Consider the following 22090-nt stretch of genomic DNA (forward strand, 5'->3'; position numbering starts at 1 on the left):
GTAGTATTCAATATAGAAAATGTGGAAAAGGTAGTTTCATATGTCTCATGCTTAAGGTTACTGGTAATGATGACTCTATGATTTCCTTTGTAGATAATTATTAATGGTAAAACAAAGTTTTGTGAAATGGAGATACTGAGTTCTTGATGTCTCCTGTGTCTATTCATTAATAAGTTCTCATACTATGAAGTCCTGAGTATATTTGATTCTCGTCATGACAAGAGGAATCTATATATAGGTTTCTTCAATTGAAGGTGAGGTAGCCGATCTCATAAGGAGGTAGCAGATTTTTTTTCCCCCAAAAAAAACTCTGATTTTTCATCCTGCATATAGACAAAATTGGCCTGAGAATACACAATTTACAGACAATGGATACTAGTGGTGGTTGTGGCCAATAAATGGCACTGTGTGCTGATGATAGGAGTTGGAAGATTAAGACTCAACTGTAGAGGAGTATCCTTGGACTCCATGGAGGTGATATATAAGATAATAATAATAAATGACTTATTATATCATAAACAGGGAGCCAAAGAATTCACTAACAGAAGTCCTTCCCAAATCACTTAATACCCACCTATTAGCATTTCTCATTGAATACACTCACTGAGGATGCATTCACTACACAAGGAGTCATTCCTGATTTCAGAAATGCCCCATGTGTGGTGTCAAAAGATGTGGAGAAATTATCTGCAGAAATTAAAAACAATGACAAAAAAAACTTCATGGTGGGCTCAAGTAGTTAAAGAGGCAGTCCTGGTAAAGAAATGTCAAAGTTTCCTGGCAAGTAAGTCAGCAGTGCACTCAGAGAACAGAAAAATGTAAGTAATCTCAGCTATGTGTAAAAGTAGCTAGAATGTCAAGAAGGTGATAAGATGCTTTAGAGGGTATTGAAAAATCTCTGAAATAGGTAGGTGTGCTGTAAAATGAATCAAAGACAAAGGTAATGTAAAAACTGAAGATATTTTGGATGTGTGAAATATACTTTGAAAGATTATTACATGAAACAAACAGTGAGAGAACAGTGGTAGAAAATATTCAAGAGAAATGTAATCAGGAGCATACATAACAATACTCAGGATGGAAAAAGCCATCAGAATCCTGAATAGGGAAAGGCTGCAATAAACCAGAAATGTCCAAATAAGAAAGTATTGTTTTCTTGGACATGTCATTACAGCCATTGGCCCAAATAATGGTTATTCTTTATCACACTGCTCCTTGAACTCATTCACTAACAAAGCACTCACAACAACCAGTGGCAACTCATTTACCACCCTCCAAGCAAAAAATTAGTCCTTGCTAGCCACACTTATAGCTTCTAGGGTGACATTATTTTTAATAATCAACATTCTTTCACTTCTTGCTTTGTACTGAAAAAAAAAAGTTTTCTGTGTCAGTCCTATAAAATTCCATTTAATAACTTATGTTTCTATCATATCCCCTCTTTTCCACCTATCATCTAATCCTTAGACCTTCAAATCTGTCTCTATAGAGAACATTCAATAAACCTGTTACGATCTTGGTCTCACCTGTTTGTAGATCCTTTCCACCATCTCATCCTCAAGGAATCTGGATATCCAGATCTGTGCATAATAATACAAGTGTGATCTTATGAAAGCTTCTCCATCTTTCTATGTGGTTAAGATACACTGATGATGCGTGCTTCATTTGGCTACATGGCTAAGATACATTAGACTCTCTCCTTCTCCACCTCAACAGCCAGCACTCGAGAAGCCATTTTACTACAGAAAAATAAAATAACAATAACCTGTCCTTTCTAGACACTCTACCTGTTTTCCCAATGGTACTCCTTTCTCAGTTTACAGAAACCTTCTCACATGGGTAGATACATTCACAAACTTTCCCATCATTCCTCCCCTCCCAAACAACATAGTATCATTAAAGCCTTGTTAATAGAGCCTCCTACCTTTATTTCAACCAGGCTTCTCTCAAGTTAAACTAACCTTTATCTGCCATAACTTTCAGTTCAATGTCTATAATGCAAACCTATAAAGAAAATAGTTGTTTCTACTGTCCTCCCTCTCACATCACTCTCAACATACAGATTTCGGCAATGTTATAACTATTCCTGGAGTACCTTCAAAAAAACAGCCAGAGATTACATTAAAAAAAATGTAATCTCTGTACTGCTTTCAAACCTCGCATGAAGCTGGCTGCCCTTATCTGCTTTGCTCTCCTAAGAATCAACTCCCTCTGTATCTCTGATCAAAGTGTGTACAAGATTAAATGTTATTGCACTTGTCACATTATGGACAAACTGGGAAATCTACCAACATCAGTCTTGAAGAACATAAGAGATACATCCGCTGCCACAACTATGTTCAGTCAGTTATAGCTGATTATGCCACAGATACCTTGAACAGAATCAAATGAAAAATAAAATAAAACTATTATGTCATATAGATACTAGTAAGACTTTTAAAAAAAACAGCCCAATTTAAATAAACATGGTTGTGTTAAACTTCCCAATATTTGGGAAACATTAATTCTTAGACCTCCCACCCAACAGCCTGGTACAACTACCAGCACCTATTGAAGATGTCTCTCTTAGAACTTTAGGCTTTTAGTCTGACATCGTCTAACATCAGCCAGCATGGTTGGCTGAGTGATTAGAGTATCCGCTCTCCAGCCAAAAGGCTGTGGGTTTGAATCCCACCGTGGGCATGGATGTTTATGATTGTCTGTGAAAGTGGTGGTGGTAGTGGGCAGTAGATGGCACTGGTGTAGATGATGATGGTAGTTGCAGTTCACTATAGTTGGTGAATGGAGTGGTGGAAATGGAGAGCTGTAGAGTAGGTGCCCTCCCTCAATGAGTCTTTGGACTCACTGGAGGAGTTGCATAATAATAATGATGATAATCTTTCACTATTTGTTTTTTGCACATGTGTTATTACAATTTTTATTTTATACTGTATCTCAGAAGATGTTCTTGTGACAGAGATGAACATTGGAGCTATTAAACTCTTGTTTATTTCTTTGTGCTGTTCTCTTGTCATTAAATATAAAATTCATTTATGAGTCCCTATCCTTGATTATCAATGTGTTCAATCCAAGTAACTTGATGAGGTGTTTTAGCCCCCCCCCCCTTTTACATCCTCTTAACTTCAACTCACTATCAACAATCTTGGCCAAATCCCCAATCTCATTAATTTCCTGTAGTCCAGATTAAACTGATAGCTGTTATCCTTTGCCCGTATTGTCAGACTATATCATTCATCATATAATATCTCTATATCATCTTCATTGAGTTTTGTGATATCAGCAAACAACTAGATATTTTGCATTAGATCATTTCCTATATTTATTTATATTTATTATTAATATTATTCATTCATTTATGTATTATTTGTTTATTTATTCTTGAAGTTACTATTTATTATCATTTATATTTATTTATTTTTTATCCTAGATTTATTCATTTTTGATAGCTTGCCAACTGTGTGATTGTGGAGCCTTGCAAGCTATAAAAATTCAGTAAAGAACATCTTTACCGATGTTCTTTACTGAATTTTTATAGCTTGTAATGAACAACAAAACGGAAGTACGCAGCATAGACTTTCTGAGAATGGTTCATTGTGGTGAATGCAGCATGTATACAGGATGAGAAGGATGTGTATGAAGAGAGATCGAACAGGAGAGGAAAGAAGATGTGGGTCTGGAAAGTGATATTTTGTGGGACAATGAATTATCACAGTGAATGTAAAACAGACTTATGGAATGAAAGCTAACATAACTGCAGGAACCAAAGACTGTATAAATCATGGAATGAAGAAACAAATGCAAGTGTAGAAGGAAAAGAAACAAATGACAGAACGAGAGGGAATAAAACTGTGACAGTGTGCAATTGCTGGGATGCAAGATGAGAAATACGTGCAGTGAGAGTAGAGATAAAGAAGTACAAGTGACTCAAGAGCAGTAATGTCCAGAAATCTCATTATTAAAGGTGTGGTTAATGAGGGGGTCGACAAGGCTTATTGTCGAAGGAGGAGCAAGACAACTGATGCACTGGATATGAGAAGAAAATGAGCAAGAGAATTACTTGTAGCTGTAAGAAAAATGATTTGGTTGGGCATAACGAGAATGCAATATTGATGTAAGATGGTAACTGAGGTGGGTGCAAAAGATAAGTATGGTAAGAAAGATTGTCAATGTATTGTGGAGGTATTACAATGAGATGTGAACAAGAATCATAAACGGTATGTTGGCAAAGCTGTGCAAAAAGAAGATATCCTATAACACCCAATTAAAGGAACTGGAGAAACTGTTGCTACAAAGAAGTAAATGAGTGATACAAGCAAGAGATCAGAGGATGTAAGAGGCAAAGCAAAAGATCAGGAGGGTGAAGCAGGTTAGAATGAAGTGCTTGTTAACAGAAATAGTAGTAGAAGTGATGATGAGAGAACAGGAATGCAAGATAGACAAGGATATGGGAAAGTTAAGGTGGACAGGTAGACATAAAGAGAGTAAATAAGATGGTCAGCACAGGAATGGAATGGCTTGAGATGTAAATCCTTTCTTTTAAGCTTAAACGGTGATCCGAATGCATTTTTGAAAATTATGGAGACAACTACCGTGTATGAATAAAAACTTTAGTTTAATATAACTAAAATCTACATTTGATGTTTCGACCTTTATGTCAAGGTCATCTTCTGGAGCATACAACTATACACAGAAAACAAGCTACACTACAATCAGACTGGTTTGTTAAAGATACTGACCAACCGCTACAACAATTGTTGGCCTGACCTCTGGTGGAAAAAAAATAAAATAAAATATATATATACACACACATCAACGCTAGAGTCCTATTATTAGTGTTTAATAATATAATAAATTTAGTTTAATCCTTTATCCCAGTGAGAGCAAACAAAGTTTGCACCTGAAAATATCTTCAGGACTGAATATAGTGTTGTACTATCTTACCTTGGTAAGTAGTACAACACCAGGCAACTCGTAGCAAAGGTGGAGCAAGCTACCAAAGGTAGCCTGCTCCACCTTTGTGTTCCACCATCCCAGTATCTCCCATAATGCAAAACACATCTCCTTGTGGATATGTATACTGTTCTGCATTAAGGGATTGGCCACTATTGTTGTACTACTTACCAAGGTAAGATAGCACAACACTATATTCAGTCCTGAAGATATTTTCAGGCACAAACTTTGTTTGCTCTCACTGGGATAAAGGATTAAACTAAATTTATTATATTCTAACCTAGTGAAAAATAAACTTTCAACTTCAATATTATTAGTGTTATCTGTTGGTTGTAGAAATACATTGGGCGCAACAACAATTATCTATCTATATACATATATTAACATCATGATTATACTTGTACATTCCAGCCAGTTGGTATGGAATGGTTTCTAATACTAGCTGAAGATTGGCTAGAGTCCTGACTTATGCTGGATCTTATATATTAGGTAGGCTAAATGTGTGCCATCCAGATCCTTGGAATTTTCATGCCATCTTTGTTGTTGATATTTCAGTGGTTAATCAGGATTTCACAGGCTTCCTTAAATTTCCCTTCCTACCAGGTTTTTGTGTGGTGTAAAGAGCAGGTGCTTTTCCAGTTGATTTGGTGTAAGGTGTTGAGCACGTGGTCTGAGAGGCCTGCGTCACCATAATGGTTATATTTAATGTGTTCTTTTTTGCATATAGGGATTGTCCGTCCTGTTTCACCAATGTACGGTAAGTTACAGGTGCAGCAGATGCAATAGACTCCAGGATGGGCTAATGGGAGGAGAGGATCCTTAGAGGAGTTGAATATGGTTTTAAGTTTAGTGGGTGGTTTAAAGGTGGCATTGAGGTTAAAATGTTGTAGGATTCTGTTGATTTTTTTCTGATAACCCTTTAATGTATGGGATGGCTATGGTTTTACTGTAATCTAGATTTGTTTTTGTTGTTGTTTTATGGAGTATTTTATTAATAGTATTTTTGTTATAGCCATTATTTATGTGTTGCTAATGATTTTTAGTTCTTGTTTCAGGGCTTGCTGGTTAGAGCAAATAGTTGTAGCTCTGTTTTTAAGGGTGTTAATGACTCCGTATTTTTGTGATGGGTGGTGGTATGAATTAGCATGTATGTATTGGCCAGCGTGTGTCGGTTTTCAGTAGACTGTGATGGATAGACTGCCTGAAGGAAGACGTGTGACTAGTGTGTCTAGGAATGGGAGCGAATTTTGATTTTCGATTTCGATGGCAAATTGTATGCGTTCGTGTTGTTTGTTCAGGTGGCTAAGGAATGTTTTTAGCATTTGTCGCCAGTGCGGCCAGATCGCGAACACGTCGTCAACGTATCTAAGCCAGACTGTCGGTCTTAGCGTGGCGGAATCAAGAGCCCTCTGCTCAAAGGCTTCTATGTAGAAGTTAGCGATTGGAGGGGATAGTGGTGAGCCCATGGCTGTACCTTCTTTCTGTAGGTAAAATTTGTTTTGCTACACGAAGTAACCGGACTGTAGTACGTGGGCAAAGAGGGCCGTAATGTCAGGCAGAAATTTGTTCTCTAGTAGGAGAATTGTGTCATTGATGGGGACATTAGTGAAAAGGGCAGAAACATTGAAACCGACTATTAAGTCGTCTTTGTCGAATGTTATGTTTTTAATTTTGTTTATAAAGTGTTGTGTGTTTTTTTTATATAGGAGGGGGAATGACCTACCAACTCTTTGAGTGTTGCTGCTAATTTCTTGGCTAAGTGGTAATTGGGACTGTCTATTCCTTCCACTATTGGTCGAAGGGGCACATTTTGTTTGTGTATTTTCGGGACTCCATATATTCTGGGAGGCGGGCATAGTGGGGTTTGAGTTTTTTAACCTTGTCTGGTGGCCAAAAAGTGATGGACTTGAGTAGTTTCTCTGTTTTATCCTTTATCTTTTTTGTTGGGTTATAATTTACCAGCTTATGTGTTGTTATCGGCTACTAGTTGATTCATTTGAAGTACATATGTTGACCTATCAAGGACGACAGTGGCATTGCCTTTATCTTATTTCGTTGTTATGTTTTGTTTGGCTTTTAATGATTTGATTGCTGCTAGTTCTGTTTTTGTGAGGTTGTTCTGTATTGTTTTCTTAGTGTTCAGGACATTACTATTTCTAGTCGTATTTTATCTGCTATATTGTTAGGTAGGGACCTGATGCATCTTTCTGTGTGGTAGATAAAATCCAATTTGTTTACCTTTTTAGGTGGTATTGTATAGTTAAGTCCTTTATTCAGTAACGTAAGTTCGCCGTTGTTCAAGGTGTGGCTTGATAGGTTGATCACATGGTTCTTACTTGCCGGTGGTTGGTCGCTCCTTGTCTGTAGTTCATTGTTGGTGTTTATCGGGGAGGAAGTCTTCTGATTGGATGGATTCCTGTGATTGGCCGCCATATTTTGCTGTTGTTTCAAACTGTGGAATTTGGTCTTGAGTTTTTCTTTATTTTTTTTCCAGGGTATATTTGGCTGAATTGTCAGCAATTCTTTCAAGTACTTGTAGAATGTCTGGATTAATATAGTCCGAATGGCAATTTTGAAACCAGATTTTGTAGCTAGGTTTTGGCGGGCTGTTTGAATCTGTTCTCTGAGCATTGCTTTATCTGTGCGGTCATAAATACGGAGTGCCTTAGCGGATGTAAATTTATTTTTTTCTTCATTCATTCTAACCTGCTTCACCCTCCTGATCTTTTGCTTTGCCTCTTACATTCTCTGATCTCTAGCTTGTATCACTCATTTACTTCTTTGTAGCAACAGTTTCTCCAGTTCCTTTAAGATGTAAAAGGTGTGGGTGGAGTAGTTGAGTCTGAGGAGATATATTGGACAATTGAGGATAAAGGCAATTGAGCATAGGTTGGTATGAAGAAATCACAACTAAGAGGTGGTATGAGTAGGACTAGTTATAGACCTAAAAGTGAATTATTATTATTATTACGTGACACCTCCAGGGAGTCCAAGGACTCATCGAGGGAGGGCACCTACTCTACAACTCTCTGTCTACACCACTCAGTCCACCAACTACAAGGAACCGCAACTACCATCATCACATCTACACCAATGCCATCTACTGCCCACTACCACCACTAGTATTTTCTCAGACAATCACAAACATCCATGCCCACGGCAGGATTCGAACCCACAGCCGGTTGGAGAGCAGATATGCTAACCACTCGGCCAACCAGGCTGGCACTACTGTGTGAACTACCGTGTTTATTTACTAATGCAAAGATCATTAGAAATAAGGGAAATGAAATTGTAAAAATTTCACAATCATTATACTTATTATGCTAGTTTTTTTTTTCCCAGCATTAAACAGATTATGGAAAATGAAAGAGCAAGATTATACTTGTTTATGAATTCATTATAATGAATTCATAAACAGAAATATTTTTACAAAAATATACACATAAGTTATTATTATTATCTGAGATCTCCACGAAGTCGAGGACTCATAGAAAGAGGTTATAAATCACCCAAACCAGCTGTCATACCTTCCCTTAAATTCATTAACACTAGATGTACTCACTAGCCCCCTCAAGGCAAACTATTCCACTCATTTACTGCTCTGTGAGAGAGAGAGAAAGAGAAATACCTAGTTCTTACCCCTTTCTTGACTGTGAACAAACTTGACTTTTATGGATGCCTGCGTGTTCTCTCCTCACTTTCCATATAATGAAAAATTTCATCAGGAGATATCCTATAACACCCAATCAAAAGTTTATAGACCTCTATCATATCACTCCCCCTTTCTCCTGTTAACCAGAGTCTGTAATCTACATACTTGCAATCTGTCTTCATAATCTAAACCCCATAATCCTGATATATATAATCTTTGTAAATCTTCTTTGCACCCTTTCTATAGCTTCTTTATCCCCTTGGAACCCAAGAGATCAAATCTGCACATAATAATTCAGGTGGGGTCTTATCAAGGCTTTATAAAGAGACAAAATGATATCCTTACATGTCAAGGTTCACTTCAATATTGCTATTATCCTCTATGTTGTATTTGCAACTTTTGCTATGTGACCTTTGAACTTCAAATTCCTATCCACAATTATGCCAAGATCCCTAGCCCCCATCAGTTTCTTATAGCATAACCCCACTAATATAATATGCCACTGGAAATCTCATTACACCAAAATGCATAACTTTACACTTACTAACATTAAACCGACAGCCATTTTTATTTGCCCAAATTTCCAGCCTATCAAATCATTTTGTTAGTGCTGGATACCCTGATTACCCTGCCTACCCATCAGCAAACAATTGCACATCTCTTGTCAGGATGTCATTTTGTCTCTTTATAAAGATCCTTCCTAATGTCATTAATGTATAGACTGAACAACAACAATGGCCCAAGGACTGAACCCTGAGGTACACCAGTGGTCATCTTAAATCTGGCAGATTCACACCCACCATATACCACTTTTTGAGATCTGCCTGTCAACCATCCACTGATCCAAACAAATTCCTTAGCAAAATCCAGTATTATCATAATATATCCATTCCCTTTATCCAACTGTCATAACATTGTTATAAAATATGAGCAAATTGTTAAAACATGACCTTCCTTTAGTAAACCCATGCTGCTCCTTGCAGAGTATAGCTTGTTTGTCTACTTCTTTCTGTATGCAAATTCTTACCAACTTCTCTAAATTCTTCACTACCACACCAGAGATACTGACAGGTGGGCAGTTAACACATGAGTTTTTGCACTGCCCTTGTATCATATATTCCTTCCATTGCTGTGGTATCATTCCTGAGCTCAGACTCAAGCTATACAAACATGTGAAAGGCCTAGCCAATTCGAATGAACATTCCTTTAGAAAAGATGCTGATATTCCATCTATCTCTTCTGACAAATTCTTATCCAGGTTATGCAACAGCTCCTCAACCTCATTTTTATGCACCTCTAACTCTTCATCCAATGTAGCGGTAGCATTGTGCACCATGTTACATACACCTGGTTGATATATCTTAGTAAAGTGAGCACTCACTAATTGAACAATCTCATGAGCTTCTTACACGAGAGTACCATCTGCATTCAGTAAAGTTATTATTCCACATTCATGCTTTCTTTTGCTTGCAACATAAAAATAAATAAAATTCTATGCTGCAAGCAAAAGAAAGCATGAATGTGGAATAATAACTTTACTGAATGCAGATGGTACTCTCGTGTAAGAAGCTCATGAGATTGTTCAATTAGTGAGTGCTCACTTTACTAAGACATATCAACCAAAGGTATGTAACATGGTGCGCAATGCTATTGCTACATTTATACATGTATAGCTTGAGTCCAATTTCTTTTCATACTCCAATTTAGCTTTCTGAAAAATATGCATTACTTTTCTGGCCTGAACTTTATATATTTCATAACTTATCTCACTCTTATTCTCAGTATATTCTTTCCACATTATCTTCTCCATGTGGATCTCTTGCTTATTAAGCAAGAGATCCATTTCACTCCCAACTTATTTATTCTTTGAACACTAGGGATACATTCAGATACTGCCTCATTTAAGCACTTTTAAAGATTCCCATGCATTGCTGATATTTTTCCCATTCAGTAACTCATACCATGCAACCCAAGATAGTATTCTCCTAAATTGATCATAATTTTCAGCTTTACATGTCACAGGAAAACTATCAGATATTTAGGCACTATGTATGTACTGTAATACGACACATCAAAACAATAGCCCATTTCTTGCCAGACTCTCTGTAAATGGTCGACAGTTATTCAGGCTTCCATGAAGTCAAGAGACTCATCATGGGAGGTCCTTCTTAGGAAACACAAAGTCTATCATACCATTCCTTGAACTCATTAACCATTCTTGCTCTCGCCACTCTCTCAGGCAATGCATTCCATGGTTTAACCGTCCTTCAAGCAAAGAAACCACTCCTCACCCTCTTGCTCACAGCTTGCTTTTGTAACTTCCAGAGATGACCCCTTGTCATCACTCCTTCCATGCTGTTCCACCAAGCAAAAGAGCTCGCCAGTGTCTGCCCTGTAACTGCCTCTCAACAGTTTAAAAGTCTCAATCATATAACCTTTTCCTCTATTCACCAAACTCTGCAGTCCACCTTCCCTCAGCCGATCCTCATAACTAACATTGTACAGTCCTGAAACCATCTTTGCTATATGCCTCTTTACCCTTTCCACAGTTAATTTATTCCCTTCAAATCTTGGAGACAAAATTTGAGAACAATAGTCTCAAATTTTGGTGGTCTGATCAGGGTCTTATACAATGGAATGATAACTCTTATCTCTGCAGGTCAGCATCCTTCTCAGTATTGCAGCAATCCTCTGGGTTACTTTCACCACCTTTGCAATATGCTCCCTGAATTTCAGTTTTCTATCAATCATCACCCCAGATCTCGTCTCCCCTACTTCCTCCAGTACAGCTCCTCCAATCGAGTATGCAGCCTCCCATCGATGTATCCCAAACTTCAAGATTTACAATTTGCTGCATTAAACTGATATCCCCATTCATTTGCCCATCTGTCTAGTTTATTCAAATCCTCTTGCAGGACTGCCACATCTACACTATTACTGATAACCCTTCCCAGCTTCACATCATCCACAAACAACTGAATATTCTCTTGCAATCCATTAACAATGTCATTGATATAAAGGTTGAACAATACAGATTCCAGTACTGAGCCCTGTGAAACCCCACTTGTAACCTTCTGCTTCTTTGATGTTGCCCAAGCATACACAACTCTCTGATACCTATCAGACAGCCAATCCTGAATCCAGCTGACTAACCTGCATTTAAACCCATGTGCTGCAACTTAAATATCAGCTTATCATATGGCACCCTGAATTTACTACTGCTACAATTCAATGCCAAAGTTCCTGCAACATGGTGGGTAGGGGTGGCATGTAAATGGTATCTTTAATGAATCCCCAAAGATAAAAATTGCAAGCAGAGTTCAGCACCTCATCTTGCATGAAAATTAAGTCAGCAAAGTCATCTTCGAGTTGAGGGAACTAGATATGTAACATATCTGGATATAACATTCCAGTTACTGTTGCCTCAACAATAGTGTTTTTTGGCGAGTTTCTTGCATGTTCAATGTTTGCATGTAGATGTTCTGTCTCCTATATTCTCACATTATGATGATTCACTTAGACACTTAAGAAAAAAGTTGATTCATCAGAAAAAATTTGTCATGCTATAAAGGCATCATCCTCTATATCAGTGATGGCGAACCTTTTTACCTAGGTGTGTCAAACAGTTTTTATTATTAAATATTGATGTTGTTGATGTGCCACTTGCATACATGCATTATAAATTTAACTACATAATCATAGATGGTGACTTATATCATATTAGGCAATTTATTTAATAGGACATTGATATAAAATCTATGAATTCATATTATACAATTAATTTAATAAAGTGAAATTACAAACTTACATTACATTTAATGACTTTTCTGTTGCTGAGTACTGATAGAAAGCTGCTTTATAGAAGGGCTATAATGTGTACATTTTAATGCTACACAGGCAGTGCTCAAATCATTGCTCAATCTATTTCTCCCTTTCGATTTGATATTATTTAAGGCAGAAAATAGAGTTTCACAAGAGTATGTAGAAGAGAAAATTGTTAGAAGAGCTTCAGCAAAGATTTTAAGAGCATGAAAATTTTTGGGAAGGCTATTCCACACGCTTAAATTTCACAGTGTGAATTTTTACACTGTGAAATTGTAAAAGATCTTTTAAATCCAACCACTCAAAGCTATCTAATTTAAGATCCATGAATTCTGTTTCATCAGAATACTTTATGAATTGGATTGTTCGTTCCAACATTTGAAATTGCTCAAATCTAGAAGACAACTGCTCAGTTACTGACTTTTAGAACTATGATAGATTGGTTGATACGTTGTTCACGATTTTTGGGGCTGGCTTCGTTAAAAAAAAATTTTCACTCTTGGGAAATACTTAAAATTGTTACTTTCTAAATCATGTTGAAATATTTTGAGTTTATTCTCAAAGCTTTTGATCGTGCGAAACATAACATTGACAGATTTTCCGAAACCTTGTTCATTCAGGTGAAATGAAAAATGAAAAAACATCAGCTTACTGAGCCAAGCAGAATCGTTCAACTGAGAAAATTCGTGCTCCATGCCCTTCGTATTTAAATATAATTTAATTTCATCATTAAACATTCAACAAACCATTCAAGTACTTGGCCACGACTCAACCATCGAATATTATTGTACATTAATAGACCATCGTACACTGATTCAACTTCACTTAAAAGTGAATTAGATTCTTGTTTGTTTAAAGCCCTGGCAGCAATAAAATTAGTTACCTTGTCACAATTCTCATCACATCATCCAAATCCTTTAAGCCTGATTTCGCACTCAGTGTCTCCTGATGTATAATACAATGGAAACAAACCAGGGGATGACCAACATATTCTGTAAATTGTTTCATAAAACCGACATTACGGCCAACCATATTAGGTGTGGCATCAGTTGTAATCAAAAATATTTTCGATAAATCTGTTTCTCACAGAACACTTTAACAACACAGTCGCATATGTATTTACCTGTCGTGTTTTGAGGCAAATTTTCTAACTTTATCAATTCCTTGTGCATAGAATCGTCGTGAACATACCTTGCAATAATGGCCAATCGAGCTGATGACGTAATATCTGTAGTTTTGTCAAGACAAATGGAAAAACAATGGATGAGTTCAAGTCTTGTTGTATTTGATTTTCTATACTAGCATTCATTGATATAACTCTGTCTTTAATAGTATTCCTACTTAATGGTAACTCTTTCATGTGCTTTACAATAGCTTCCTTATTATGAAAGTCCTGAAATAAAAATGGTGCACACTTTACGAAAGCTTCTTTAATATAATCAACATCACTAAGTGGTTTCCCATGTTCAACAATAGTATGTGAAATACTGTAACTTCCAGCTAATAATTTGAATGTCCTGAAACAAATTTAATTCAAGTCCCTGATTGTGATTCTGCCAGTTTTTATTACTATTATTCAGGCCTCCAAGGAGTCAAAAGACTCATCGAGGGAGGTCCTTCCTAAGACATAAAGTCTGTCAAGACTCACTGAGGGGAGGTCCCCCCCCTGAGAAACACAAAGTCTATCATACCACTCTTTAAACTCACTGACCGTTCTCGCTCCCACCACTCCATCAGGCAATGCATTCCACGGCTCAACCACCCTCCACACAAAGAAACCACTCCTTACCCTCTTGCTCACAGTTTCCTTACGTAACTTCCAGGGATGGCCTCTTGCCATCACTCCTTCCCGCTGATCAACCAAGCGAAAGAACTCCCCAGTGTCAACCCTGTAACCACCTCTCAACAGTTTAAAAGTCTCAATCATATCACCTCTCCTTCTTCTATCCACCAAACTCTGCAGTCCACATTCTCTCAGCCGATCCTCATAACTATCCTTGTACAGTCCTGAAACAGTCTTTGTATCCTTTCCACAGTTAATTTATCCCCTTCAAATCCTGGGGACCAAATCTGAGAACAATAGTCCAAGTGTGGTCTGATCAGAGACTTATACAACAGAATGATAACCCTCTTATCTCTGCAGGTCAGTGTCCTTCTCATAATAGCAGCAATCCTCTGTGTTACCTTCACCACCTTTGCAATATGTCCCCTAAACTTCAGGTTTCTATCAATCATCAACCCCAGATCTCTTGTCTCCCCTACTTCCTCCAGTATAACTCCTCCCATAGAGTATGCAGCATCCCATCGATGTTTCCCAAACCTCAAGACCTTACATTTTGCTGCATTAAACTGACACCCCCATTCATTTGCCCATCTATCTAGCTTATTTTAAATCCTCTTGCAGGGCTACCACATCTTCACTATTACTAATAATCCTTCCCAGCTTTGCATCATCTGCAAACAACTGAATATCCCCCTGCAATCCACTGGCTATGTCACTGATATAAAGGTTAAACAATATAGGTCCTAGTACTGAGCCCTGTGGGACCCCACTTGTAACCCCTCTGCCTCCTGGAAACTGCTCCACCATACACAACTCTCTGATACCTATCAGACAGCCAATCCTGAATCCAGTTGACCAATCTGACATCCAGACCCATGTGCTGCAACTTAAATATCAGCTTATCATGTGGCACCCTGTCAAATGCCTTCGCCAAGTCTAAGAAAATTGCAGTATATGCCTTTCCCTCATCTAATGTTCTTGTAACTTTATTATAAAAGGCTAGCATATTGCTAAAACAAGAGCGTCCTTTCACAAATCCATGTTGATTCTCACAGATAACATTACCCTCATCTGCCCAATGCTGTACACGGTCCCTCACTACTTTCTCCAAGATCTTAACAACTACTGATGACACACAGACTGGCCTATAATTAGACACTTCCAGTCTGTTACCACCCTTATGCAATGGCACTATCTTACCTTCCTGCCATTCCCTGGGCATCTTTGCCAAAGCCAGACTTTCATTGAAAAGCCACGTTAAAGGTACTGTCAATTCCCTAGCACATTCTCTCAAAACTCGTGGCGAAATACCATCCAGTCCCACAGCTTTACTGACATCCAGAGTACTCAGTATCTGAAACACACTCTCCTCCTGTACCTCCAGACCTCGTACCAGTCCTATCCCTCTAGCATTAAAACTGACTCCTCTAGGATGAAATACTCCAATAAAGTGTTCATTGAACAATTCCACTATGTCCTCTGCATCAGTCACTCTATTCCCATTTTTATCCCACAATATCATTCTTCCACAGTCATTTCTCCTCCTACTGGCCACATAGCTAAAAAATTCCCTAGGATTTTCTTTGGATCTTAGGGCCAATCTCCTCTCATATTCCAGTTTCGCTTTCCTTACCACACTAGTCACTCTTCTGGCCTGTGTCTTATATTCCTCATGCATCTCTTCCTATCTCCTTATATCTCTTCCATAGCCTCTTTTTCGCATGCAATTCCTGTTTAATATTGTTTGTCATCCACTTTACTCCAAATTGCGTCCTCTTCTTCACTCGTGGTATACAACTTACCATTGCTGATAACAAATATTCTTTCACAATTTCCCACGCACTGGTGATATCCCGGCCTTCCAATTCCTCCGTCCATGAAACTTCCCGAAGTTGACGTCTAAGACTATTATAATCACCTGCCTTATAATTCCACATAAGTTCCCGTCTCTTTGATACTCCTGCATGTCTATTCATTTTCCAAGTCAACACTATATGGTCACTCTCTCCAACTGGTGGGAGAGACGTCAACTCAGTTATTATCAACTCTTCTGATGCTATAACCAAATCCAAAATTTTTGAATCTCTTGTTCCCTCTGTTACATGTTGCCTAAGACATTTGTCCCTCAAGAATTCTAGAAATTCCATTCCCCTATTGCTACATGCATCTTCCTCTCTCCAATTTATACTACTGAAGTTAAAATCTCCCATAACAATCATTCTTCTTGCACTTGCCAAACTTAGCTGTCTAAACATCTCCTGGTCCCCATCCTCTGTGCTCCTGGGTCTGTAGCAACACCCCACTAAATATCCTGTCTTGCCTATCTCTACCTCACACCATACGCTCTCAAAATCATTTGTCTCACTTCCTTCCAAATTCTCCACTCTTAGAGGACATAGGTCATCACTTATCATAAGCAGTACCCCAGAGTTGCGATATGTATTCTTTGCGTTCTTCAAAAGTTTTTTCTAGGAGCCATTTGTGCTTAGTTTCAAAATGTCTTCTTACATTCCGAGTTCTACTCACAGATAGCTCACCACACAATTTACAGAGAACTTTATCGCCTCTATCAATAACACCATATTGTTCAGTCCAGGCATCTTGGAAATTTCTTCCACTTCCTTCCTTTCTGTGATAATTTTAGTTTCTTATTAGTGCTAACTGCCATTGTAAAAGGGTTCACAAATTAAAAAAAATCACAATTATATACAGTGGTAATTAAGCAGTAATAATTAATAAGAAATAATTACTGGAAATGAATTATATACCAGCAACTCAAATTAGTTAAGTGGCAGACCATGCAAGACCACTAGTTCTTTCAGCAGGGTTCCCAGATTTATTACCGGTATGTTCGTAGCAACCTTGTTACGTTTTACTCTCTATCATGCTACTAAATAGCAGCTATTTAGTAGGTTTTGTTGCGACGTCATCGTAAGTTGTTGCTATTTGCATTATTTAACAAAATTTACTGAATTTATTGCAACTATAAAAATGTTTTCATTATTTAGTTAGATAAATTCAATATTTAATGCTGTGAATTATATTTTCTGTTAAAGTGGTTTTAAATATGTTTAGAACTTGTATTACTCAGTCGAGAGACTTGGAATGCATGCATGAACGAATTTCACACAGAAGTCAAATGAAAACTTTAAGTTTATAATATATAAAGCACATATTTATAAGTTTGTATCGTATAATACTGATAATAATTTGTATAAGTTTGTATCATATAATAGTGATAATAATTTTATAAGTTTTTATAATATCATATGACTATGCAGAAATTATAATGATTAAGAAAGAAAATGTAAACTTAAAACGCTGGTTGTTTATAGGCTAGTTAGAAAATAAAATTGAAATAAGCTAACTAAAAATAAAATAGAAATAGGCTAACTACCTTCGCCTTAACTGAGAGCGATCTTACACGATTTATTGCAGTTTTTTCATCAGAATACCAATATCTTTTAACATCCAAGGTGTGTCACCTGAAACCCTCAAGTGTGTCAGTGCTGGCATGCGTGTCATAGGTTCACCATCACTGCTCTATATCATCCATTATTTCTAAGCATAAGTAACCTTTTTTTTTTTATTCCCAGGGTGTAGTCACATGCGATCATTTCCTCAGAATGCAGCATACCACTGTTTGAGGCATTCCTAATCCCTTGCTTGAAGCTTATGGATTTTCTTGGGCTGCATACAAATGTTTGTTGAATTTCTTAAACATTAACTTTGGAAACACACGGACGACCCAGACTCTTTCCTTCACAGATGCATCCCTCTTCTTGAAATTGTCAGTACCATAAGTAAATCTGCTTATGATGAGGAGGTTCTTTCTTAAGTTGAGCATGGAATTTACACTGAACAGTAATTATGGAATTACACTTTGCAAATTTGATAACACAAAACACTTTCTTGTGAAGAGATGCCATTTTTGTTAACTCTTTGAGCAAGCAACTGAAAGATCTTTTTGTTTCAAGCACTGACAGTGCACTCTAGTAGCAGTGCTCTTGTTACTAGAATGTGGTGAAAAGTGAATTCTCAGGGTTTTTCTATCAGGTGATATATATATAATATCACACGATATATAATAATACTTGTTTGTGAATTTTATATCCAGTCATACAATCTACTTCTTCATTCAGAATAACCCTGTATATACCGAGTGAAAATTTAGTAAATCAAATCATTTTTTTGTTATTTGATAAAGTAATTAAATATACATTTGTTTGCATTTAGTAATGAAACTGTACATGTTAGTATTATCTCAACTGTCATGTGGTTAAGTGGTAGCCTTACAAGGGAGACTTAAATGTATTTTAGTAATAAATTTGTTTATCGTATGTCAAAATTCTTAAGGATTTACGTAGAAATAACATTGCATGTATATCATTGTATGTTCATTTACAGTAGTTTTCTTATGCCACACACTATTACAATATCAAGAGTTGTAGTAATAGCAAGAATATTGTCACTAGTTTCACTTTGATTTTCAGTAAGAGACATGTACATTAGTTGTGAGATTTTAGAATGGGTGTCACTGAGTAACAAGAATGCTAGCAAGTAAGTATGAAGTAGGCAAGCAAGCAAGGATGGAGCTAGAAAGAAGGTAAAAACTGCCTATTTAACTTCTGTGATCTCAGAAAAGTTTTATATGAATCTTTAACTACTCTCTAAGGAGGAATTGCAAAGTTAATAATCTAAGGACAGTTCAATATATAAAGCCTTCATATATTAGTGAAAATGTTATGTGTCTGAGTGGTAAGCAAGCAGGACTATTCGTTCAAATATTGTAAAATGCAAGGTTCTGAAATTTGGTGGACAACAATAGCATACAAAGTATACACCATGTGGAAGAATTCTGAAGGAGGTAATGGGGACAAGAGTTAACAAGAGTTAACCCTGAACTTCAGGTCCTTGTCTACTGTGCATGTTGAAGTCATCACATTGGATTATGGTAATGAAGACAGATTGGATTATGGTAGGAAGACAGAGGAATGCAATTTGCAAAGCTTTGTGAGGAGGAGCAGGAGAGAGAGATATGGCTGAGACATATGTTGATAAGGAGTTGTCACCAGGTTAATGTAGAGGAAATATTTCACAGAATGAGAGAAGGAGTAGAACAAGAGGCCATTCCTGGAAACTGAATAAGATGAGGAGCAAGTTCTTTGCATGGAGTAGCTGGCAAGCAGAATGCATTGTCTGACAATGTGGTGAATGCAGATATTGTCAGACAATGTCTGCATTCACCACACGTTTTAAACTCATTCACCATACTGAATGAGTTTAAAACACAGTTTGATGAGTCTAAGTGTGTGATGGTAATATGATATACAAATTAAATAACAGTAACAGCCCAAGTACAGAGCTTGTGGTATACCAATAGCAATATGTCTTCTACTGGATTTAATTCCCCCATACAGTACTCTTTGATATTTATCCATCAGCTTCCAGTCCCATTTGCTCTAACGATGTACCAAAGTTTTATGTGGGGTCCTATCGGATGCTTTTGCAAAGTCTAGCAATGTCACTGAGTAGCCATTTCCTTTAACCAACTAAAGTTTCGCTTTATTACAAAAGAGTAAGCAGATTACTAAGGTAAGATCCCACGCTTCACAAAATCATGTTACTCCTATATAGTATCATATTCCTGTCTACAATTTTGTTGTTTATCAATTTCTCCAATACTTTAACCACCACTCTTGAGATACTGATTTGCCTATTGCTACTTCTGCTTAGCCTCATTTATACAAAGAATTATTCTATCCTCTTTCTACTCTTTCGATGCCTTCCCAAAGCCGAGATGTCAATTAAACATCTTGGTTCAAGAAGCTACTAATTCTCTTCTGCATTCTTGTAATACAGATTAATATCCCATCTAATGCCATGGGTGTGTTTGAATTCAGATTCTGTAATAAAGCACTTCCAATTCGCCTACTTCTATTCTCACATCAATCATTAGTCACTGCAATATCTCTATCTGGATAGCATGCCCTTGAAAAGTGATCACATGGTTTATTTATTTATTTAGCATATGATGATACAACAGCTGTGAGGCACTTTTTTTACAGAGAAGTAGAGCATCATCTCAATCCCCCCCCCCAATTTTATCCGGGCTCGGGACCAGCATAGCGACGAATCAGGCCTATGGCTGGGTCTTAAGTATTCCTGACTGTAACCCATGTGTGTTCATGGGGCTGGTTTGCCTGTTCTGGAGGATGAAAAACCAGAGTTTCTGGGTGAAAAAATCCCCTACCTCCTATGAGACCAGCTAACTCACCTTTAGTCGAAAAGCGACCAGATATAGGTTCCTCACGTCACTGACAGGAATCGAACCCAGGTCTTTCTGACCAAAGGGCTTCATCTATACCAACTAAGCTACGGCAACTCATTACTCAACTATTTTGTTTGCTTCTGTTATCTCTCTACATACCACTCGTTCAAGTCATCCTTCCACAGTAGCTTTCCTTTTATTTACCACATAGAAAAAAAAACTCTAGGATTTTGTTTGGCCTGCTCAGCTAGCCTCCTCTCATAATATGCTTTTGAGCTCTTTACCACACTAAACACCATTCTTATTTGCAGCACCTTGTACTGCTCATGAACTTGCTGACCTCATCCCTATATTGCTCCACAGCTTTCTTTTTTTCTGCAACTCCAGCTACTATTCATCCATCTAACTCCTACCTGATTTATCTTCCTGACTCTGAGTATACAGTCTGAAATGCTAAGTGCTTTCTTTTGTGCATTGCTCTAAGATGACCCCACAAGTTTGTCATAATCATCTGCTTTGTAATTCCACATATTCTCTTTCTTAACTGAAAATTTCAGATGATTGACAATCTCCCAGATCAAGATTGCATGATCACTCTCTCCATTGAGCAACATTGTTACTATAATTACAATGCCAAGTTCTGATGCTGTCACCAGATCCATCATTCATCCCAAGTTCTCTCTATTACATGTGTTTCAAGTAATCATCTCTTAGCAGTGGCAGAAATTCATTTACTTCAGTCCCTTTGACCATTCCTTCCAATCTATGTCTCTTGTTGGATCCTACTTCTTCTCAATCTATACTTTGGATCCGACATGATTACTATTAAGATGTTCTTAACTAATTGATAAGTTGATTTCTAATTCAAATATAAAGAAAATTTATATTTAAAGACTGCGCCACTTTATATCTGAATTAGTTCAAGAATTGAAGATAAACCAACTCTCAACTATTTCTCCTTTATATGTTGTTATTATATATACTGGCCGAGTATATTTGACTTACTTAATTCACCCGCTTTGGTTCGAATATTTTATGAATGGTGCAGTAAAAGAGATTCAGGCAAAATACAACTTTTGATTAACAAAAACAAACATTTAATTTTAGAATCACAAATTTTACACTTAAGATCAAATCACTAATTAAGTTATTATAAACACTTCAGCCTTTCTGATAATACTGTCATACAAACTCTGACAATGGTAAATTTGTTATCTCTATAATACAGTCTTCTCACAGTTCCTTAAGTTCCAAATACAATAAAATCGCAGTAACACCACTTTACAAGCAAACACTTTTAAATTTACACTTCAGCTAATCTTCGCAATAGTTACTGTTAACATAAGGAAATTCTAGGATGAAACACACTCACATCTCTGCATAGAAATATTAATGGTTGGAATAATCTTACCGATAATCTTCTTTCTTCATAAACTTACACACAAACATTTTTTTTAAAACTGTAAACAGTTTTAACAATAAACGGCACTTATTAAGATAAATCTTCTAAGCAATAACTGAATTAATCATCAGTCACAATACACATAAACAAACGTTCTTGCATGAAGTACTACTGATCACTCATGAATTAAGGCAATACACAATAATTCCT

At 37.0% G+C, this 22090-nt stretch overlaps 1 protein-coding gene across 1 annotated transcript in view; it reads right to left on the minus strand.

Moving 5' to 3' along the window:
* LOC150093144 (uncharacterized) overlaps nucleotides 1-22090 on the minus strand; it is a 127546-nt gene that overhangs the window by 49311 nt on the left and 56145 nt on the right. The gene's annotated exons all lie outside the window — the stretch shown is intronic.

The sequence above is a fragment of the Typopeltis vanoorti genome, chromosome 24 (assembly GCF_054136105.1).
Source record: "Typopeltis vanoorti isolate ZY-2024b chromosome 24, IOZ_Tvanoo_1.0, whole genome shotgun sequence".
In the NCBI taxonomy this organism is placed as follows: Eukaryota; Metazoa; Arthropoda; class Arachnida; order Uropygi; family Thelyphonidae; genus Typopeltis; species Typopeltis vanoorti.